Consider the following 25,275-nt stretch of genomic DNA (forward strand, 5'->3'; position numbering starts at 1 on the left):
TGACAGACAGCTTACCCTCATTTGATGTATTCTAAATTTTTGAAAAAGAAGTTAGATATCCCTTCCCTAAGACAATTTAGCTTTTTTATTTTTATTTTCGTGGAATGGAAAGTCACTTCAGGATGGGTGCCGTGGTTCATGCCTGTAATCCCAGCACTTTGAGAGGACAAGGCAGGCGGATTACTTGACTTCAGAAGTTTGACACCAGCCTGGGCAACATAGTGAGACCTTATCTCTACAAAAAATGCAAAAATTAGCCGAGTTTGGTGGCATGTGCCTGTAATCCCAGCTCCTCGGGAGGTAAGAGGATCACTTGAGCCCAGCAGGTCAAGGCTGCAGTGAGTCATGATCTCACCACTGCACTGCAGCCTGGGTGACAGGATGAGATCTTGTCTCAAAAAAAGAAAGAAAGGAAGAAAGTCACTTCAAGTGTTTTCTGTTTTACAATGGAGGTATTTACTCATGGGGTCCTTAATGCATACCTATATTTTGTGCTAGGTATAAGGGATATACATATTTTTTAAAACAACCCTTTTGTGGAACTCATGATCTAATTAGGAAGACATTAACAAATAAGTACAAGCCAATGTTGTAAAAACTGTACAACAGACCCACATAAAGTACTAATCAAGCATAGTAGAACTTGTATCACCTACCTAGAATATCAGAAAGGACCACATAGGAGAGACAGCATTAGATCCCAGCATTGAAGGATGAATGCATCTTTGTCAGGATTTAAGGGAAGGAGAAACTGGAGAAATTCATGGTTTAAAAACAAAGTTTCAGGTCAAAGATGCACAAAAAAGTTCAATAGCACACATAATTTTCTACCGACTTGGCTCTTTGGTCTACCAACAACTCCCTGACAGGTCTTTGCAATAGACTATTCTCCCAGCTTTTGTCCTCATCTTCCTTCTACAGTTTATTCCAGACATAGTTGACAAATAGATTTTTTTTTTTTTTTTTTTTTTTTTTTTTTGAGATGGAGCCTCGCTCTGTTGCCCAGGCTGGAGTGGAGTGGTGTGATCTCAGCTCACTGAAACCTCCGCTTCCTGGGTTCACGCCATTTTCCTGCCTCAGCCTCTCAAGTAACTGGGACTACAGGCACCTGCCACCACACCCTGCTAATGACAAATAGATTTTTATAAAATCGAAATAAGATCATTTCACTAAGTACTCAAACTCTTCCAATGATTCCCATAATAAAATCAAATAATAGGTATTCCATGATAAAAACATGTAAAAATAATGATATCCCAGATAAAAATCAAAGTCCTGAAAATGTCCTCTCAGGCGTTACAGAATCCCCAGTCCCTTACTTGACTAACATTCTGACCACATAGCTTTGGACTGCTCAGCTCTAGACATACTGATTACTTTGCTAGTACTCAAACACTCCAAATAGCCTTCTACCTCAGGACCTATGCATTTGTACTGGCTCTGCTGAGAACACTCTTTCTACAGATAGTCGCTTGTTTCATTTGTTCTCTTCTGCCATATCTCTGCTAAGTTGTCATCTAATCTAAAAAAGCCATCCCTGACCATGTCATATAACACCCTACAACTCACACTGGAATTTTCCATCCTTTTCTTCCTGCATTAATTTTTGCCACAGCACTTATCACCAGGGATTATTCTGTATGTTTACTTGTCCTTTGTGCCTTATCCACTTCCCCTCACTATAATGTAAGCTCCATGAGGGCATGGATATTTTTTGTTATGTTTCTATACTATATTTCCAAGTATTTCCACAGGATTGAAAGTTAGAATGCAGAATCAGAGGAGGCAAAGTTGTATTGGTACCATTTCATGAAGAAATTGGTATGATCTGTTAGGAAGAATGGACTTTCACTTTTCAACAAAGAGAAACTGTTGACTAACATTGAATCCTTTGGAAGCCAAGAGTGAAATCTTTGGACTTTGTGTGCCAGGAAGGTCCAACACCTTTCTTTTCATGTTAAGCTGTACCCTAATATTGTTTCCAGGTATGCAAGCCCCAAAATGGAGGTATTTTGCAACTAACTAGAGTTACAAAGACTTTTATTTTCTATAATGATAACCAACATACACTTACTGAACCCACCAGCTTCTTTTAATGGCTACTAAGAAACCACTGAAGCATGTGAAATTGGAATGATTGCTATTTACATATATGAATCAAGAATGAGAAATTAAAAGAGTCACAAGTTAACATAATTTTATAATGAAGGAAGCCTCCTTCTGTCAGTGCTGAATAACATGAAAAAGGAATTTACATATTACAAGGATAACAGACAAGCTATACAGTAAACTTCTGATGTCAACAGAGATTTTCAAGCAAAGAATAGTGAACACATAATTTTAGTTACAGTGTTGACTTTGTTGTGCATGTTACATAAAAAATATGAAAATAAAGTCCGCAAACAAGGACTCTGTGGGCTTTTTTGCAGCAACAAAAGAACATGTCAAGTAGACTTTGAATAGATGGCAGTTGTAACCCAGCAGGCAACCAAAATTCAAGGTGAGATTCTAGGAAAAGATGAAACATTTGTCTTGTGTATAAGCTAATAGCCATTAATTACAAGAATTTTGGAAATGTTAAGTTGGTTTCAGAAAATGCCAAAATTGCAAGAAATACTCCTAAAGTATATAGATAAACTTCCTCAGCTATTTGGTTCATTATTTTGAAGGTCAACATTGAGAGGGCATGTAATCCTATCTCAGTAATTGCTGATTCATTTAGCAAATATTCAGCTAGACAGGTACATCTCTTAGATTCTAAAGGAAATGGTAAATGAGAGCTGTATTCATGAAGAGTTACATGATAACTTGAGTAACAATTATTTTTCACTTTTAGCCAACCAAAAGCTGCAATAAACACGATCCACACATTTTCTCCCACCCTTGTCAAAACAGCAATACAATTCTATTATTTTCTGCTTAGTGATTTGAGTGATGTAAAAGGAAAAGAAATTAACAAAATTCCAAATGAATTTCATGTAAAGAACATTATATTAAGGAAAAGTATCACAAATTTTCCTTTAGACAAATACAAACAAATGAAGATTTAAAACATATATATAGATTTGTCTTATTTATTTGTAATAGTTTGAATATGGTAAGGAAGTTAGAAAGAATCTCATGTTATCCTTTCAACAGCTCTGAAGATTATGTAATAATATCTTTATTTTACAGATGAAAAACAGTAATTCAGAGAGCTCAAGTGACTTATTCAAGGTTACAAAGCCAAGTAAGAAGCAAAATTGAGCTGTAAACCCAGGTCTAGCTGACTCTAACATCTTTGAGCTCCCTAATATTATAGGCAGTGTTATACAGTATGCTCTTTTCTGAAGAATAGAACAATATATTTTATCAAATTCTTAATGGCATATGTCATATTGAAAGATATAATAGTCCTGGTTTTCCGTGGGATCACAGGGTAAATACAGTACAGGTGGAAATCCACTGGACTGCCTTAATGTCATTGGCCTCAGAAGGCCTCCCCAGCATCACGAAGTAGATAGAGTGAGCTTTGAAGCTTCCTTCCTAAAAGCAGGCTGAGTATCTGTCCTATATACTCTGTTATGGCCAGCATGCATCCTGATTGGTGAGTGTACTTTCTAAGGGTTTAGATGTCTGTTCTGATTGATTAGTGCCTTCACCAGGCTCACTGAGAAATACTTTGAAAACACAATAAATATTCACAAATCTTAAACAATATAAACACCATTCTGTATCACAAACATGATTTCCAATTAGTTCCATGATGCAGCTTCCTATTACCATCGGGAGACTTTTGTTTCTAACTTCTTGGGTGTCTCATCCAAGGTGGCATAGCTTTCTTGTGGGATCACTTGTTACTTCAACACCCTTTGAAAGGCGTGGGTTATGGGCAATTCCTATATCCGTCCTAAGTGATAATTATCAGAAGAATCTGTGTACCCCAATGTCATTTTTTAATTACCAAGATTACATTTCAAATAGAAAAAAGAAAGGAAAACATTCTTTATTACATATGTTTATTTTAAAACATATTCTAACTTTTAAATAAGACTAAAAAATGTACGCGATAAAAGGGAATAAATGGTATCACGTGGTGAGATAATTTTAAGATATTTCTACACTGTAGATCCGTATACTCTCTGCCTGCCAAGGCCATTGTTCCAACAATATCATTCACTCCATTCCAGTTGGAACCATCCCCTTAAAAAGTCTCCTCATTGCATAATGGACATTTTCTTCATTTTCTCTCCTCCATTTTCCATTACTGTTTAAATCGTTAAAGTTGTCCTTGCTAAATGTTAAACAGAGGAAAAGGAAAAATAGCAATATAAAGGTAGAGCCCCTCTTAGACACAACTAGAGTGTGCAGGAAGGCCCTCTATACTAGTAGCTTCTTATGAAAGCCAGAAATTCCAATATTATCACATCCTCCTTTTGTGTTTTCATCAGCTGATCTGTTTTTCCTTTCTGACTTGTTCCTCCCCCCCTTCTTTTCTTCACTTCCTGTTCCTTTCTCACCTTCCCTCTAACACAATAGTTTAATTCTCTAAACACCCCGCAACTCTCCTATTGTCCTCATTTTACAGATGAGAAAAAACAAACAAACAAACAAACAAACAAACAAAAAACCACAGAAACCAACAGGTTATATAACTTGACCAAGATCATATACTTAATAGGTGGCAGAACTGGGATTCAAATGGGAAACAAGTTGTCTTCTTTTTTGTGTGGAGAGATAAACATCTTTTTTTTTATTAGCTCCTTAACATGCACCATTTTTTTTTTTTTAAAGATGATAATAGCCTTGAAAACGTAAGAGCAGATACTGAAAAAGAGAAAGGTCAGAGGCTTCACAGAATAAAAGCTCACCTATTTCCCAGGGTCAAAACACTAAATGCTACTGTGTGAAGAGTTACCTGATAAAAGATCATTAGCGAGTAACTTCTATCTTTGTTAAACAAGGTAGTATTAATACCAGGTTGGTGCAAAAGTAATGGCAGTTTTTGCCATTACTTTTGCACCAACATAATAATATAATTGTAATTCTCTTATTAAGAAAACAAAACCAGGATGTACCACTGGAAAAAATAAATGTTGATTTTTGAAATATCTTTTTCTTAGAATTCTTAAAGCATTTATTCCTTTTAGATTAAATAGTTTTTTTCTATACAGTCAGAAAATTCAACTTAACTATATTCTAAAGACACATCTATTATGACCTTTTAAAATTCCTGGCTGGGCTCAGTGGCTTACACCTGTAATCTCAGCACTTTGGAAGACTGAGGTGGGCAGATCACCTGAGGGCAGGAGTTCCAGAGAGCCTGGCCAACACAGCGAAACTCCCCCGCCCTACTAAAAATAGAAAAAATTAGCCAGGTGTGGTGGCAGGTGCCTGTAATCGCAGATACTTGGGAGACTGAGGCAGGAGAATTGCTTGAACCCAGGAGGCGGAGGTTGCTGTGAGCTATCACGCCATTGCACTCCAGCCCGGGCAACAGAGCAAGGCTCCATCTCAAAAAAATAAAATATAAAATACATAAATAAAATTTATTTTGTAAATAGTTGAATAAGTTTATAGATAAATAATACTAGCTCATAGATATCAAGTAACTCCTATGCTAAATGTCTTCCATTTGTTATCACATTCAATATTCAAAATGACCCTATAATGTAGATACAATGATATTACAATTTTACAGATGAGTAAGCTGAGGCTTATGGAGGAAAATAACTTCCTGAATGTCACTAAGCTAGGGAATAAAGAAATAAGGACCTGATCCCAAAACTTCATTCCTCACCACAGCACTATATTGCCAAAGAGCATGACTAAGTTTTTAATCAATACACAATTATTCTTTTTTTTTTTTTAAAATGAAGTCTTGGTCTGTTGCCCAGGCTAAAGTGCAGTGGCACAATCTCTGCTCACTGCAACCTCCGCTTCCCAGGTTCAAGCAATTTTCCCACCTCAGTCTCCCTAGTAGCTGGGATTACAGGCGCCTACCGCCACGCCCAGCTGATTTTTTCATTTTTAGCAGAGACGGGGTTTCACCATCTTGGCCAGGATGGCCTCGAACTCCTGACCTCATAATCCACCCGACTCGGCCTCCCAAAGTGCTGGGATTACAGGTGTGAGCCACCACACCTGGCCTTTACAATTATTCTTTTACAAATTAATAATGTTATTTGTTTAAAATATTTATAGTTTCTCTTCATATGGCTTATTAAATCTTCTCTTTATCTTTAGACTAAAATATTTTTTTGCTCTTACGTTTCCGTGTAAGAATCTGATAATTTTTGAACCTAATAATTTTCAAAGTGCTGTGTCTTTGATAGAAATACATCAATTTTGTAATTTATTCCAAAGTTCAGTTGTTCTATAATTTAAAGAAAAGCTTTTAGCATTTTTTCTTGATAAATCTTTTAAAATATGCATTAGAATTGTTAGAAATACTGGGAAAAGAGAAAAGACAAGAGGAACTGCTGACATTTGGAAAAGGCAAAGATAGAAAAGATGGAATCACTGAAGAAATATTTCACTTAATTCACAGAAGGCAGTCCCCCGTATACTGGTATATCGGAAGTATACGATAAAACCCCTCACTTTAGTTTTCAACAAATTGTAAGTATAAAAAGTGGTATAAATTGCTAAAAAGTACTTCTTAATTTAGCATTTGAAAAGCTTGTATTGATATTAGACTATTAAAATGTAACTGTGGTTTTATGGAAATAAATTAAAATCATTGTGGAGTCTCCTCTTCCTATCCATCCACCCCTAAGATAAAACTTGATAATTATACTCAATAAAAGTATTATTCTTACCTTTCTTCTATTTAGAACACTTTCACTGAGCATAAGGATTTGTCATTGTCTTAATTTCTTACTTTGTACTATAAATCAGAAGTTTTAAGAAACACCTTTGAATAAATATGATTAAAAAGGTAAAACTCATCCTGAATATAGTGAGTTGAGTTGTGTAATCTCTGTTACTTTTCATTTTCAAATAACCACTTCCCTATTTGGTATGACCTAACTCACTCTGGCAAAGCATCTATCATCACCAATCAAATGACTAGTTAAGAACAACACACTCTATGTGAATGACATGAGACTGATTGAATGGCTGAGATTTTAAAATATATACATTATTTGCGATTGGGGAAGGATTGTACTAGTCAAACTCATAGAAAGATTCATTAAGTAGAAAAATATCCAAAGGCACATGAGAAAGTTTTTTCCTATTTGAGTTAGGTTTCTAAGAATATTATGAATTTCATTTGGCCTTTTATCCCCAAGAACTAAAATTATATGATTTACTAAACGGCCTTTCTCTCTTTTTATTAAATAACACTTGCCTAAGAACAGTCTCAAACACTACAGTCAAGGTCATTTTCTGTAATTAATTGTTGTATAATAATAATAAAGCATAAGTTATTTCTGTAGGTTAACAGTACGCTTGTCTCATGAGTAATAAGAATGTACGAAATGCGTTACTGATGTTTGCCTCCTAAGACTTTCTTGGATTTTCTGGTGAGTGTTTCAAAGTTCACTCTCCATCTCCTGGCCCCTTACATAAAGTGCTCTGTTGGCCCTGAGCACCCTGGCTTCATTTGGCTTCTCTGAGCAGAGTTGCCTATGTCTATACCCTTTAGCAAGACTTGGGTTGCTTTCTGCTTGTCTCTCTTTTGTGTTTTCTCTTCCTTTTACTTGCAAAGCTTTCAAGCTTGACATTTCCCGCAATAAGGATTCTTCTTCAATTTATCACGGGTTCTTACTACCCTTTATGAGTCACCCATTTCTACAGAAATTCTGCATTTTCACTCCGCAGATCAGTTTCCAAAAGTCATTAACTTTTCTTCATGGAGATACCTTTCTTTTTAGTAGGCTACCATAGAGTCTTATTTACAATTCCTGCATTGTGCTTACTGGAATCTTTAAAATACTTAACATGTCACCATTACCAATAATACATTAGCAATGCACCATTTCCCTACTTGGGTTTGTCCTTTATAGTATATTTTTGGGAGGTTTTTGTTGTTGCTGTTATTGTTTTTAATAATATATGTGTGAAAGTATTGCTACTCTCTCAAAACATTACTACTATTTCTATTCCCTCAAAACATTGTTTATATTATACATTGATCAAATAAAAAGATGGGTAATATTTTCTGATCCTTCTTCTGTATGCCAGACACCATCCTAGGTAGTTACATGATATTCTTACAATAACCTTAAGTAGTAGTCCTTATTATCCTTATATTTCAGAGGAGGTAAACAACTTCCCTGAGGTCACCCAGCTAGTAAGTAGCAGAAACAAAGTTTATACCTAGATTTAACTGATCCAAAAGTAATGTGTTTTTCATCATAAACACACGCCTACAATCTTTGATTAAACATTACTATCATGTCTGTAAATTCTCTGATTTTGGATTTACACCAAGTAAGGAATTTCCTCATCTGGTGAAGCTCTCATTAGTGGGCTTAGGAAAGATAGAAAGCCTGAGGGAAGCAACATACCTGACCTTCTCTCGCTGGTCTAAAGAGTGAGCCAACATCTCCATCCCTAGGCTTAAAGACATGCTATTGATAGTTTTATTTGGCTTAAGATCTAATTGAAAAATGTCCTATAGACTTGGAAGAAATTAGACTTGTTAGTTTATCTCACTGAGAAAAATTCTTCAAAGTATGTAACAGAAAATACATTCCAGAATTTCTCTATTGGCATAGTTAGCTTGGTAAACCCACACTAGTCAAATAATATTTAAGACAAAATTGTCATCATATATAACCTCTCAAACAATAGGTTAATGTAACATAAATTCCAACTTGAAAGTATCATTCCACAGAGAATTAGTTTTATATTTGCTTGTCTTTTGATATATTGTTCCAATAACAAGACATGATGTTATTATTTCAGTTCCAGAAACCTATGGAGAAAGCTCATGGAGATAATTAGTTCTGCTTCCAGAGAGGATAAACATATCACAAATGTAAGTTTTCTTCTTATCAGTGTAGTTATGGGATGGCTTCAGTTTTTATAAGACTGTTCTATTAAAGAATCTGATTGTGTTTGCTTTAGGAATGTTTTTTGTTTGGTTTATTTTTGTCTCACTGTCTAACCTTTAAGCTCCTTAAGAGCAGTTTATCCAGTATCTTCTAAATCCATTCAAAATAATAAACATTTGTTATGAACTTACAACATTACTAGGTAGTTGTATTATTTAGTTGCTTTTGTTTAAAACAACATTATTCAGGTAGCAGATCTTTAATGTAAGGAAACGCGAAAGTTACCCAATTAATTAAATAAAACAAGTGCTCTAACTTGACTTACACCAACAATTAAGTATGGTCATGCTTTTATACAGAACTTAAAAAGAACCTAAAAGTTTGGGTCTTAGAGGCAACCTCAACTTCAGAAATTCATCAAACATCGTAATCAACCATATGCTTAGTGCAAGCAATATAAAGTAGTTAAAATAAGAGCAGAACAATTATAACTACAATTTTCCACTTTTCTTTTTTTTTTTTTTTTTCTTTTGAGACGGAGTCTCCCTCTGTCGCCCAGGCTGGAGTGCTGTGGCCGGATCTCAGCTCACTGCAAGCTCCGCCTCCCGGGTTTACGCCATTCTCCTGCCTCAGCCTCCCGGGTAGCTGGGATTACAGGCGCCGCAACCTCGCCCAGCTAGTTTTTTGTAGTTTTTTTAGTAGAGACGGGGTTTCACCGTGTTAGCCAAGGTGGTCTCGATCTCCTGACCTCGGATCTTTTCTAAACAATGGCAAACAAATGATAATACTATTTAGCCTGTGCTAATTATTATTCATCATAATATTTCAAGACTATTTTTCAAAAACATTCATTTTCAAGACCAGAATTCTGTCATTTGAATTGTTTTTTTATTTTCACAGAAAAAAAATCATTTCGCATCATTTATCTATTAGATTGATATGGAACGTTTATTTTTAATACCTAAATACACTTAGATATGCTCAAACAAAATTGAGTGAAAAAGGCGAGTAGGAGCATATTTCATAGTACACACTTGTAAAATGTGAAATTTTCCTGGATCACTTTCCTGGAAAAAATCCACAATTGAAATTGTACTCCAGGAATGTTCTGGGTGAACTGAACCGCTTGATATGAATGATAGTCTAAAGTCATTTTGTTGATGAAACAAACCTTCGTTTTGAGGGAATAAATAGTTATGTTGCAGGATATTCTGTGCTGTCCAAGAAAATGGTCAGCAAACCTTTCTATGAATATGTAATTAAATTTATCTAGTCAATAATAGTTCTTTGAAAAATCTAAAGCTGAAAACTAAGAGGAGCCATGCACCTGGGCATCTGATTGACACCAGTTTTATTTGATATAATAATACCAGTTGAGTTCCATTGAGAAGTTGATAATGGCCTTTATTTACATTTAATTAGCACCTCTCTGGATTAATTCCTCATTTTTAAAACCTAATACAACCTTAATACTGGAAGATGTGAATCGAATATGATAACAACATGTACCTGGTTGTTTTAATTAATCTGTCTAAACTTAGCATGCCACTTCAAATTCATAAAGATCAAGCTTTATGCTACCCTTAGACTTTTCATCATGTTAATTGGCTGCTGTGTTAGAAAATTACCTTTATATTTTTGTGACTCTGTGGCAGATAGTACAGTTCCACTTGGTTATGATGAGCATGGAGAGTAAACATATAACCTTTATTTCAGATCTTTATTTAGGCTAGAGGAAAATAAATAAAAACATTAAGATTGGGTAATTCTAAGTGGTGGGAGCATAGATAGTTAAAAACAACTGTCTGTATCTTCCAGAATTTTTTATAATGAAAATGGATTACTTTTATTTAAAATGACATATTATATCTATAAATCATATATATGGTGTGTTTCTTTATATAAATAGCAAATATACCATATATGCATATATAGTTTAAATCCATGTCTTGGAAGTCCAAGAAAAGCAATCATGGTACATATTTTTTTACTCGCATTCTACTCGATTGCAATATTAATGAAATTGAAGGTGAGAAGCAAGTCAAAAAATATTAGACAATGTAAACTTTAATGGCTTGAATAAAGAACAATGTAAACGATGAGTGAATGAGTAATGTCTTACAATTCTTCCTCTTAGGAAAGTAGCTGGAAAAAAAGTCATTTTAAAATTTGCCATAAAATCTTTTTTTTAACATAAGTTTTTTTTTTTTTTTTAATTTACTGTTCTCACTGGATTTTATTAAAGACCACATACTTACCATCAGATTTTAAGATTAGAATTTGTTGCCACTATTTAAATAAGTGATTACAGATTATATCAGAAGCACATTCCACTAATTTGTAATTATCCATTAGCTGTATTCAGAGTAAGAAGAAAGAGAAACAATCTAGTTTGGGGACAAAGTAATCAAAATATAAAAGGATTCATCAACACATAGAAAGTCACAATCAAAGGTATGTTATACAATTCTTTACAAATCAGAAATTCTAGAAAATAGAATTTACGATGTCATATCCTGTCAATTCTGTGGATTGGAAATGATGCCAAACCCAATGAGAATTAACGCCAAACAAGCCTAACATATAACATAAATAGCTTCTTGTGATACTCTCTCTGCTTTAAGAACTTAGACTAATGTTGTCATATTACACAAGTAATTGTTGCCCTGTCATATCTGATGATGGGATTTATACTATTTCAGCATTATTGCTAGAAAAAAAGAGGTTTCTGTTTACATTTCAAAGTTCACTTTTAAGTGAACCTTTACTCTGTATGTTGAGAATATTATTTTTTAGGTTTTTAACATCTTATTTATTGATTGATTACATCAATTTATTACATTACATTGTTATTATATTAACATCTTATTATTTATTGATTGCCATAGGGATCTCTTATAGCATCCCTTTTCCTCATCTTTAACTGTTTTCCTTTGGTACTTTCAGTAAAATAAACTCCTACATTTTGGTACTACAGTTAGGGAGCCAGAGAAAGATTGTTTTCTTGAGAAAGAGAGAGGTAATCAATGTTTAAATAAATGTGAGAACAACTGAGACAAAATTAATAAATCTTCACAAAATGTTGACTAATCAACTTTCCTTTTACTTCAACATTTGATAAGAAAATATTTTCTACTTTGTCAAGTATGAATAAAAGCTGAATGTACCCACATTACATTAATGTTCTAAGTCCATTGGGATTAAATGGAAGAGAGCAACATTCCAACTAGGCTGGAAATCAGGAGACTTAGATTCTAGTTCTGGTTCTATCTCTGCTTAGTTCTGTGACATTAAACAAAGAAGAGTTTCTTGAGCCATCTCTTTATTCATCTATAAAGACTTCATTGGTCTGTATGATTTTGACTTTCCCTTGAATTGTTAGTTGTATCCTTATGCATACTTTTGTGGGGCTTTGAATTGAGTAATTCTACTTACAGGCAAACTTGAACCCAATTGTTTATTAATTTGAAAGAGTACATAAAATGATCTGTTGATTACTTTTCATCACTTTATTTTGTTAATTGTTATTAGCTGGTGTTGATAACTTCTCTTCAGTTGGGTTCAATATTATGATTTGTGTGTTTGCAACCTACACCATGCATCATTGCATAAATAACAAAGGAGAACCCATAAAGACACCTTAGAAATGAGTATTATTATTTGATACGTTGTCATACTTGAAAAGAAAGAGACAACATAAAGCACTATGAGTTGTTTGAACTGCATGTTTATTATACCTCTCTTCATGCCAAAAAGTTCTAACAAGCAATCTGTGGGTTGTTTATTATTGCAAACATCATATTGGTCAGCTAAAATCTCCTTTGGGCAACTACTAATACTGGAATTTGAAATTTCTCTAAGGAGCATAGGAATTGTGCACAACATCTAGTGATGTCGGCCCTTCACATTCAAAAGCATCTAAGTTTCCTATCTGGGGTCCTAGGGTGGAGTGAACAGTACAACATCATGGTTAAGAACAAGAATTTGGTTGTGAGATTTAGTAATAATGTGAATTCGAGCAATGGCTTTAACCTTTCTCGGTCTCTGTTATATCATCTACGAAGCAGGGAAAACAATACACTCAGTTCATGGAGTTGCTGTAGTTACTGAGATTAAGTGAAAATATATATGTAAAGTGCTTATCATCATAGTGACTCTTACAAGCTTTTATGTAAATGAGAATCGCCAAGAAAAGCATTTCAGTGTTTGAGAATCAAACAGAGTTTCCCCAGGTGTTATGTTTGTTTGCTCGCTTACTTGCTATTAAAGCTTTACGAGATGTAATTCAAATGCCTTAAAATTTACCTGTTGAAGTGTACAAGTCAATAGTTTTAATATATTCACAAAATTTTGCAACCATCACCACTACATAATTGTAAAATATTTTCATTGCCCACACGAAAACCACATGCCCTAATCTACGTTTTATTGTTTGCATGTAAGTCTATTTTACCATTACATGTAAAGGAAATTACACAATATGTTTTCATTTGTGACTGTCTCCTTTCTCAGCATAATGTTTTCAAGCTTCATCCATATTGTGACATATATCAGTATTTCATGCCTTCTTATTGCTGAATATTCTGTTGTATGAATATATCACAGTTTGTTTAGCCATTCAACAGTTAATTCGTATTTGGGATGTTTCTGATTTTTTGTAATTAATGAATAGTGCTACCAAGAATATTCAGGTACAAAATTTTCGTTGACCTATTTTCATTTCTCTTGGGTATAAAAAAAGAGTAGAATTGTTGAGTGTCATACGGTTAATCTATGTTGACTATTCTGAGGAACTGCTAGAATGTTTGCCAAAGTAGCTGTACAATTTTACAGGCTCACAAGCAATATATTAAGGTTCCCATTTCTCTACATCCTAGCCAACACTGGTTATATCTTGTCATTTTTAGTCATCCTACTGGGTGTAAAGTTGTATCTCATTATGGTTTTGATTGACATTTTCTTTATGACTAATGATGTTGAGAATCTTTTAATATGCTTGTTGGTCATTTGCACATCTTCTTTGGGTATATGTCTACTTAAAGATTTTTCCCATTTTTTAAATTGCCTTATTGTGTTTTTACTGTGGAATACTAAGAATTATTTATGCTGGATATTAACTCCTCATCAAATACATGATTTAAAGCTATTTTCTCCCATTCTATGGATTTTCTTGTCACTTATTGTGTCTTAGGAAGCATAAAGTTGTTTAATTTGATGAAGTCCAATATATCTATTTTTCTTTCACAGTTTGTGGTTTTGATATTGTACCTAGAAACCATTACTTAATACAATGTTATAAGAATTTTCTCTTAAATTTTATTCTAGGAATTTATAGTTGTAGCTGTCACATTAAGGTCTGAGATTCATTCTGAGTTAATTTTTATGTATAATATGAGGAAGGTATCCATCTTCATCTTTTGGCATGTGGATATCCAGTTGTCCGGGTACCATTTCTTAAAAAACGATTCTTTCTCCATTGAATTGTTGGCAGCATTGTCAAAAATCAATTGACCATACATGTAAGTGTTTATTTTTCTATTCTCAATTCTATTTTATAGTCTGTTTGTTCATCCTTGTGTTACTACCACATGGTTTTGATTATTGTAGCTTTAAAATGTTGAAATCAAGAAATGTGAGTCCTGACGCTTGTTTTTCTTTTTCAAGATTGTTCTGCCATTCTGGGTCTCTTGCATTTTCAATATCAATTGTATGATCAGATTATCAAATTTTGAAAAAGCCAACTGGGAATTTGTTAGGAAATTCATTGAATCTGTAGATCAATTTGGGAAATCTTGTCATCTTCATAATTTAAGTCTTCTGATTCACGAGCATGGGTTATCTTTCCATTTATTTATGTCTTCAATTCCCTTCAAAACAGTTTTGCTGTTTTCATAATATAAGTTTTATAATATTTTATAAAATGTATGTCTACATTTAAAAATTATTTTTAATACCGTTTTTTAATTTTTTTTTTATTTTCATAGGTTTTTGGAGAACATGTGATATTTGGTTACATGAGTAAGTTCTTTAGTGGTGATTTGTGAGTTTCGGTGCACCCATCACCTGAGCAGTCTACACTGAACCCAACTTGGAGTCTTTTATCCCTCACCCCCTTCCCACACTTTCCTCCTGAGTCCTCAAAGTCCACTGTGTCATTCTTATGCCTTTGCATCCTCATAACTTAGCTCCCACTTTTGAATGAGAACATACAACGTTTGGTTTTCCATTACTAAGTTACTGCACTTAGAATAATATTCTCCAATTCCATCCAGATTGCTGTGAATGCCATTAATTTTCAAATTTTATCGGATTGTCCATTGCTAGAATATAGAAAGATAATTAACTTTTTAGATTGATCTGTTATTATCCTGCAACATTATTATACTTGCTTATTAATTGCAATAGATATTTAGTGATTTCTTTAGACATTTTTATATACAAGGTCATGTTGTCTGTGAAAAGAGATCAGATTACTTCTCTTTTTGCAATCTGAATACAACTTTTTTTAAAAAATCTAATTGGCCTGACTAGTACTTTCAATACAATGTGGAATAGAAGTATTCTGGTCTTATTCTTGATCTTAGGGAAAAACATACCATTAGCGATGCTAACTGCAGGGATTTTTATAGGTGTTTCTTATCAAACTTTTCCTTTTTTTTACAAGCTTTTGGAATTTGTTCAGATACATTCATTGCACATATTGGGATAATCATGTGGTTTTTATTCCGTATTTTATTAATATGGCGTAAGACAATAATTTAATTTCATATTTTAAAACAACCTTGAATTCCTGTGATAAATCACACGTGCTTATTGTATATTACTGTTTGCCTCTTACTGGATCCAGTTTGGTAATATTTTATTGAAGATTTTTGGTCTACATTAATTTGCAATATTGGTTTGTATTTTTTTCCTGTAATTTCTTTCTCTGGTTTTGTATCAGAGTAATACTGACCTCATAGAATACACTGGACACGCATCTCCTATTCTATTTTGAAAGTGTTTATCAATAATTGATGTTAATTTTAAAATATTTGTGAAGGAACTGAACATTGGCTTTTACAAAGAGTTTTAAAATTATCTATTTATATTTTATATGGGTCTAATTCACATTTTCTATTTTTTTATTTGGGTCATATAAGTCTTTATAGGAATTTATCCATTTCATCTAAGTAATCATTTTTTAAAATTCTTTAATAATATTTCCTTCTAATGTTTTTCATTTCATAGTGTTGACAGTGAGGTCTAATCTCTCATTCTGGATTGTAGTAATTTGAGTCCTCTCTGTTTTTCTCTTGTTCATTTGCCTGAAAGTCTTGTCACTTTGGTTGATTTTAAAAATAGAAAATAAGTTTCAGTTTCAATGATTTTTTTTTCCATATGTATTTCTATTCTCTAGTTCATTAATTTCTGACTTGACATTTATTAGTTCCTTCATCCTGCTTAATTTACATTATGTTGATTCTTTTTTTTTCCAGTTTCTTAAGGTTGATTTGGGCCCTTTTTGTATTAAAGTTGTTTATGACTATAAATTGTATTTGTAAGTACTAGTTTTGCTTCATCCCAAAAGATGAGGCTTTTGTCTGTTTGTTTTAATTTTAAGTTTAGATGGGGCCTTGCTCTGTTACCCAGGCTAGTCTCAAACTCTTGGTACTTGGGAGTAATAATCGCAGGTACTTGGGAGGCTGAGGTGAAAGGATCGCTTGAGCCCAGGAGTTGAGCATGCCATAGCGCCTGGCTGTTTTTTTTTTTTTTTATTTTATTTTATAAATTTTCATTTATCTCTAAGAATTTTATAATGTCCCTTGTAATTTCTTGTTTTCCCTATTGGATACTTAGAAACGTGTGGCTTAATTTTACATATCTGTGGATTTCCCAAGTTTCCTCCTGCTAGTTTTTATTTTAAATTTCATTCTCTCAAGGTCAGAGAACCTACTTCGTATGATTTCAATCCCTTTAAATTTACTGAGTTTTATTTTGTGGCCTAACCTATGGTCTGTCTTAAGAAATGTACCATGTGTGCTTGAGATAAATGTGTGGTCTGTTGTTATTGGGTAGAGTGTTCTAGAGATGTATGTTAAGGCTAATTGCTTTATAGTGCTGTTCAAGTCATATATATTTGTTTATCTTCTGCCTACTTATTTTCTCCATTATTAAAAGGGAGATTTTGAAACCTCCAACTATTATAGTTAGATCATCTGTTTCTCCCTTCAATTCTGTCAGTTATTGCTTCATATATTTTAGGGCTCTGTCCATTGAAGTCTATTTTTTCTCCTACAGTGTAGAGTCTGGAGTGTCGCTTCTCAGAGGGTGCAACTTTGGGCATGCATATTCACCTTGACTCCCTCCTCCCATCCCAGGGATAACGGTGGTTTTACCTGACCTCTCTGACAGTGTCTTTCGCTGATCTCCCTTATCTCATTGTGAGTTTCTGGCTGGTATCTCTCTATTGGTATCACACCTAGACGTTAACCTTTACCAACTGCTAGCTGATTGCTCTCTTGTTTTCAACAATATCATGGATCATAAATTGTCACAAAATATGATCAAATAATGCATGAACCCTTTGCAGGGCTAGTTTCTAAGGCCAGTCTTTGAGGCTGGCTTATACCCTAGAAAGGTGCTTCTTAGCTAAAATCTCCATTATTTTCACAGTGCCTTCAGGCTTGAACTTCCTTCACACTTTATTCCAAGTAAAAATAGATCCCTGACAGCGCCTCCTGTTCTTGGTTGTATCTGCCCAGAGACTTCCATCACACAGGGCTGGAGGCGGGAAGAGAGTGGGGCCATTGCTCAGATGCCACAGATGCCCACTATTCTCACCAAGATTTCATACATTTTCTTGAATAAATCCTTTTCCCATTTGCTTAAGATGATTTGCTGAGACTTTGTTTTTTGTTTATTTGTTTGTTTGCAATTTTGACTTACTTGTTACAGTTATTTTTCTGGGGAGACTTTGCACAGCTCCTCATGCCACCATTCTGGAGTGCTTCTCCTCCCCTAGAATGTTTTACATTGGTACATTCTCCTGTTTGTATCATTCAATGTAATTATATGGGAAGGGATTATAATTTTATAGTATAATTTTCATCTCCACAAACATTTTTCTGGCCACATCAGGCGTGAGATTGCTCCAGTCAGCAGCTCAATGACCTCAAAGCCCAGAGAAGCCCTGGAGCTGTGAATATAGATGAGGGGGTCTTGGGAACCTGCTTGCTCAGGACTTCCTCAGCAGATGGCTCTCACTTTATGTCCTGATTTATATTTTGTGGGAGGAGTAAGGATAAAAATAGTATGTTACTGAGGTTTTCGTTTGGTTCATAACTTAAATAAGCTTCACAGAATCTTAGGGAAGGCATGGAAAGGCCTCAAACAAATATTTGCTGTCCATCAGTCATCTGCAGCAACATGATGAGTGTAGACTTAAAGTCCCACAACCCAAAAAAATTTTTATGAGACGGGACCTGATGGCTTCTATGGTGGTCAATCATTTTGGTGCTATTAGCCAGTTTTGATGTGGTCTTCTCTCTATTTTAGTGGTGAGAAACCCACAGAGTCTATTTCCCAGACTCCCTTAAAAACTAGTTTCTTTTTCAGTTCTGCCAATGAAGGGCACTGTTGGGAGATTAGAAGAAAAGAGAGAGAAAAGAGTGACTTTCCTCATCTTCCCAGTTTCCGGTGTCATCTTCAGCAGCAGGGAAGCGGGATTAGCATTAATGACAGGAGACACAATGCCAGAGGCCTGGGAGGGCAGGTCCTAGTACTAACAGCAGAAACTTGTAACAGCAGTGACCTCAAGGGCTAGGAAAGTTCTGCGTCTCTTTTGCTCCTTCAACTCTGGCGTCCACAGTTTCTAAGCATCCGGTAAACCTACTTTCCCCTCTTGTTTCTCTAACTCCTCCAACATTCCTGTAACCAACTCTGAATTAAATTTTCTCTGTCTGAAACGTTAAGGGTAGTTTCTCCTTTCTGACAAGATCCTAAATTATACACAGTATTATTTAAAACCTTTCCCTTAGACTAGAGGGATGAAGAAGGAAAAATGGAGTCAAATACTTGCAAAAGAGTAGTATGGTTCATTGATAACTAACATAGAAAGAGCATCTACTGGGTATCCATGTAGCCCATTGCAAAGTGTAGTATTTTAGGTAAAAAAAAAATGTAAACAATTAGATAAGAAATTTGGGGAAAAGCTAAATTTATGAAGCTTTTAGAAGAAAACGTAAGGAGAGTTCCATTGCAACCTGCAAATAGGCAAAGATTTTGTAGCAGTACACGGAAAGCAATAATCATAAGGAAAAATTAAATTATGCTTTTATCAACATTTAAAACTTCTCATCAAACTTTAAGAAAATGTATAAGCAAGCTACAAGCTGGAAAAAATATTTGCCAAATAGGACTTGCATCTAGGATATATGAAGAACTCCTGAAACTCCACAATGAAAAGACAGCTTTGTTAGAGAAAAAAGGACAAAAAACTAGACACTTTGAAAGGAAGATATTCAACTGGTCAGTAAAACACAAAAAGACTTTAACATCTAGTCACCCAGGGAATGCAAATTGAAGTGACAATGAAATGCCACCAAACACCTAATAGATTGGCTACAATTTAAAGACTGACAATAGGAAGTGTTGACAATGTGTAACAACCAGAACACTCAGACAGTGACGATGGGGATCTAAATGTTTTTGGTGCTTTCTTACAAATATCCATAGACATGTATCCTATGGCCCAATAATTCAATGTCTAAGTATTTATCCAAGAGAAATGGAACATATGTTCCCTAAAAGTCTTGTACAAGAGTGTTTCTAGCAGCCTTATTCTTAAGAGCCCCAAATTGGAAACAATCCATATCTCAGCACTAGGAAAATGGGAAAATAATTGCAGTACAAATACAATAAAATGCTATTCAGCAATAAAAATTAAGAAACTATTGCTATACATCAGCAACTATATGAATTAATTTTACGGACATTATGCTACATGAAACAAGTCATTTATAGAATACTTACTGTGGGATTGCATTTATTTAACCTCTACAATAAGCAAACTATAGTAAAAAAAAAAAAATCAGGAAAGCATTTGCCTTTGTGGTTTGGGGAGGATTTATGGAGAAGGATCATGGAAGAAAAAACTTTTGGGTGTGGCAGCTATATCTTAATAGGAGTGTAGCTTACAGGGGTGTATAAATTTGTCAAGGCTTAAAATTCACTTCAGATGTGCACATTTTACTTCATGTAAACTTTTCTACTAAAGGAATTTTAAACACTAATGGGTATAAAAGGGTCAAATATTCCAACAATGTACTATTTCACCTTCATCCAGTTATTTATGAAGAGTTAAACTTGAGTTTTATTTGTTTGATAATTGGCCATAAGCTGGAAATAAATGCAAAATGCAGTCTCCTTGAGAGTCTTGTAATTCTCTGAAGGAATCATTATTAGCATAATCTAGATCCAGTCTTCAGCAGGAAGGGGCAGAGTATGTAAATCCATAGCAATGTATAGACAGGGTCATGGAGAGGGGCCAAGTCTATAAACATGGAAGCATGGAAAACCATTATTCGAGGAAGAGATGCAAGAAGATATTGGTCTGAAAAATATTTAAAATAAATTAAAGAGAAATAATAGAAGCTGATGAAATACAATTAACATGAGAGAAGATAGAACAGGAAAGCAGACAAAGAAAGAGTTAAATTGAAATATAACAGGCCTTTTATTTGCTTAAATTTCAGGGTTGCTTTTGTTGTTGTTTTCTAGATTTGCTCTCACCAGTATACCAAGTTTTATTGCAATCTGTTAACATCTTTGGAAATGCTTCGATATGATTCCAAATCTACTGATATGAAATCTTTTTCCTGCCAAGATATAGTGGTGAGTTTAAAGTGTTTGTATATGTTCTTTCACTTTATTTACTTAAAAGAAGTAATAGAAGTAAAGGAAAGGAAAGTCACGTGGAAAAAATCCTGACTTACTGAGTAGATTCTTGCCAGACGACTCAGGCTTTCTGATACATAGAAAAAATTCTCATTTGGATACTGTTTTATAAAATCTTGACTAAACCGATAAAGCAATAAAAGCAGGCCAGCTTACAATTTCTAGTATATCATAAGAGTTAAGAAAATGAACTTTGCAATAACATGATTGAGTTCAAATTTCAGTGCTGCCCCATAACAGCTGTATAACTTCAGACAAATTACTTACCCTCTTTGAACTTCAACGTCCTCATCTGTAAAATTCCAATAATGCTTACCTCAGAGGGTTAATAAGATTAAGTGAGAAAATACACGAAATTACTCAATATCTGACATCAATATTAAGCATCATTCTTACTAAAAGATATGACTAACAAGGTGGCTTTACTCAGTTTTGGTACCTGTTTTTATTAACACCAAAGCTTATTTGAATCACAGTTTAGCAATCACCACATATATTAGTTGGAAAAAAAAAAAAACCAGGACAACGTAAGGAGAAACCATGTACAGACTTTCTTGATTGCACGCATTATAGTCCTAACTCTGGTGCAGAATGTTTAAGCTTCAAAGTATTTCATCAATAGATCAATAGACCCCTAACATTAGGAAGAATGGTTTCATTTTATTCCCCATTTAAGCTCTGTTTTTCTTTTCTCTCCCATCCTTAGTAATGGACTTTTCTGATTCTCACCTATTGTTGTTTCTAAGGATCTTAGGCTTAGACTGAAGGCTCTTAACTTTATCTGTCTGATTACTATTCAATCACTTAGCAAATACTTATTAATTTCCCATGTTATATAAGATTCCATGCTAAGCACTGATCATATTAGGACTGGCTGAATAAGATAGACAAAATCCCTGTTCTTAAAAAAAAATTTAAAAGCAAGTTAAAAAACTTTAAATGACCAATTAGATCCTCAATTATTTAACTAGATTACTATTACTGACAAGAAGGAGGATGGCAAAATATTACAGAATTACAAAATATTATATTGGCAGAGATTAGAGATTGAACAGATAAGGATTGCCTTTAAAAGGTCATTAAATAAACATCTAAAGAAGTGTAGACATTTGTAAGTGCTACATAAACAGAAAGGCTTAAATATAAGACATGTAATACTTAAAGTCGATGCACAGAAATCGTGTGTGATTGGGACTCAGAGAGAAAGGGAATGGCTCATGGTGAGCATTAAGGCAGGCTGGAGCTAGATGATGGAAGTCCTTTTGGGCCATGTTGGATATTCGTTATTTCTTTTTAAAAGTTTGTTTTTCCTAGTAGGGAAAGGTTTACTGCCAATTCTGCAGTGCACTGCCTTTGTTGACCCTAGTCAATTTGTGCACACCATTAGCCTTTGAGCTCCCTGTTGATTGCATTCAATCTCCTCTAAAGGCTAGTCTTTTTCCTTGGCTGCCTGTGCCCTAGATTATAACTCATGTTGCCTAGGGCTCTATGATCTCTCATCATTGGCTTCCAGGAATAGGTTAGTGACACCATTGGATATAACCCTTGACCCCAAGTCAGTACTCTTTGCCCATCTATTCTCTCAACCCAGAGCAGGCTCTCACCAACAATCAACACTTTCTGGTTTAGCTGAATGCTGGAGCCTAGGATGAAGATTCCACCCTTTGGCTAGCCTTAGCAAGCTCCATATCAGCACCACCAGTTACTTTTTGTTAGACTTTTAGAAGTGTCAAGCATTTAATATATTTTACTTCTCTTCCTTCCAATATACCTGCAAGGTGAGTATTCTTTCTTAACTTCTATTTACCAGTGAGAAATGTGAGCATTAAGGAGATTTGCTCACTTGCCCAAAGTGATACGTACAATATACAAAAATCTAAACTCAATTCTCTAGTTCAAGAGAAAAAATAACAACAACAAAAGCAATGCTAATTATTTTGCCCCTTGTTTTAGAGGAATAAAAGCCATAACACAGAGCTATGAACACCAAGTAAAATAGATGTTACCCCAAAAAGCACTATTCCTTGAAACATAAGACCCATTTCTCACTCTTCCTTTTTTTTAATTTAACTATTTAGCTATTTTCTTTTGTATCTGTTTATAGATTAATGCCCTACCTCTACTCATGTCAAAATTCTTACTGTGCTTTCAAAATTCTTTAGCTCTCAACTCACTCTTACTCAGAGCTATAATTGCTCCCCCAAACACAAAATTTTTCAAAAATAAACTGCCAGAACCTCAAGTCAACGTTTTAATTCTAAACTGGACAGGTCTTGCCTTTGGCTGACACATTTCCCTGGTAGTTTTTCAAATTTATTTCAGCAAGGCTAACAAAATTAAGTGAGGTGTAAGAAAAAACAATTTGTACTTTTTAGGTGAAAAAACACATTTTACTTTAATTCTCTTTTCCTGATTACTGATGTAGACCCAGCGCAACATAAAGGAAATGGACTGTGTGAAGGAGAAAAGCACAAACAGTACCAGAGAAAGTCAAAACAAAAAAAGAGGCTGTTATTCTCTCTAAAATCTGCATTAGCACAGGAAAACTGTCTACACTACAGCAATGGACAGACTCTAAAATCACCATAATCATTGGCAAATGTTCTTAAACCTGCCTCCGTGTTTTGGATCTAAAATTTTCAGGAAATTTTTCTGAAAAAGGTTACACTGTACTTAGCTTTAACTTTTACCTTTGTGGGAAACTGCAGCCCTTGAACTAATTCCAATATATTATACATTGCCAAGTGCAAAAAGTTTAAAATTAAACTTGTATATTAAAAAAAAAACAGGAGGGGGTGTGCCCAAGGTGGCCGAATAGGAACAGTTCCAGCCTCCAGCTCCCAGCATGAGCAACACAGAAGACAGGTGATTTCTACATTTTCAACTGAGGTACTGGGTTCATCTCACTGGGTGGTGTCGGACAGTTGGCGTTGGACCATGGGTGCAGCCTGACCAGTGAAAGCTGAAGGAGAGCAAGGCATCCCCTCCCCTGGGAAGCACAAGAGGGAAGGGAATTCCTTTTCCTAGCCAAAGGAAATTGAGACACACAACACCTGGAAAATTAGGTAACTCTCACCCTAATACTGCGCTTTACCAAGGGTCTGAGCAAACAGCACACCAGGAGATTGTATCCCACACGTGGCCCAGGGGGTCCCATGCCCATGGAGCCTCCCTCATTGCTAGCACAGCAGTCTGAGATCTAATTGCAAGGTGGAAGCCAGGCTGGGGGAGGGGCGCCTGCCATTGCTAAGGCTTAAGTAGGTAAACAAAGCCGCCTGGAAGCTCGAATTGGGTGGAGCCCACCACAGCTCAAGGAGGCCGGACTGCCTCTGTAGACTCCTCCTCTAGGGACAGGGCATAGCTAAACAAAAAGCAGTAGAAATATCAGCAGAGGTAATTGCCCCCGTCTGACAGCTTTGAAGAGAGCAGTGGATCTCCCAGCATGGAGGTTGAGATCTGAGAACAGACAGACTGCCTGCTCAAGTGGGTCCCTGACCCCGGAGTAGCCTAACTGGGAGACATCCCCCACTAGGTGCAGACCGACACCTCACACCTCATATAGCAGGGTTCACCCCTGAGACGAAGCTTCCAGAGCAAGAATCAGACAGCAACACTTGTTGTTCAGCAATATTCTATCTCCTGCTGACTCCACTGCTGATACCTAGGCAAACAGGGTCTGGAGTGGACCTCAAGCAAACTCCAACAGACCTTCACCTATGGGTCCTGATTGTTAGAAGGAAAACTAACAAGCACTAAACATGGAAAGGAACAGTAGGTACCAGCCATTGCAAAAACACATCAAAATGTAAAGTCCATCGACGCTAGGAAGAAACTGCATCAATTAGCGAGCAAAATAAACAGCTAATATCATAATCACAGGATCAAGTTCACACATAACATTCTTAACCTTAAATGTAAATGGACTAAACTGTCCAATTAAAAGACACACTGGCCAACTGGAAAAAGAGTCAAGACCCATCAGTTTGCTGTATTCAGGAGACCCACCTCGCATGCAGAGACACGTATAGGCTCAAAATAAAGGGATGGAGGAAGATCTACCAAGCAAATGGAAACTTGCAATTCTAGCCTGTGATAAAACAGACTTTAAACCATCAAAGATCAAAAGAGACAAAGAAGGCCATTACCTAATGGTAAAGGGATCAATTCATCAGGAAGAGCTAACTATCCTAAATATATATGCACGCAATACAGGAGCACCCAGATTCATAAAGCAAGTCCTTAGAGACATACAAAGAGACTTAGACTCCCATACAATAATAATGGGAGACTTCAACACCCCACTGTCAACATTAGACAGATCAACGAGACAGAAAGTTAACAAGGATATCCAGGA

This window comes from Rhinopithecus bieti, unplaced genomic scaffold, assembly GCF_001698545.2.
Source record: "Rhinopithecus bieti isolate Rb0 unplaced genomic scaffold, ASM169854v2 scaffold_13184, whole genome shotgun sequence".
NCBI classification, from domain to species: Eukaryota; Metazoa; Chordata; class Mammalia; order Primates; family Cercopithecidae; genus Rhinopithecus; species Rhinopithecus bieti.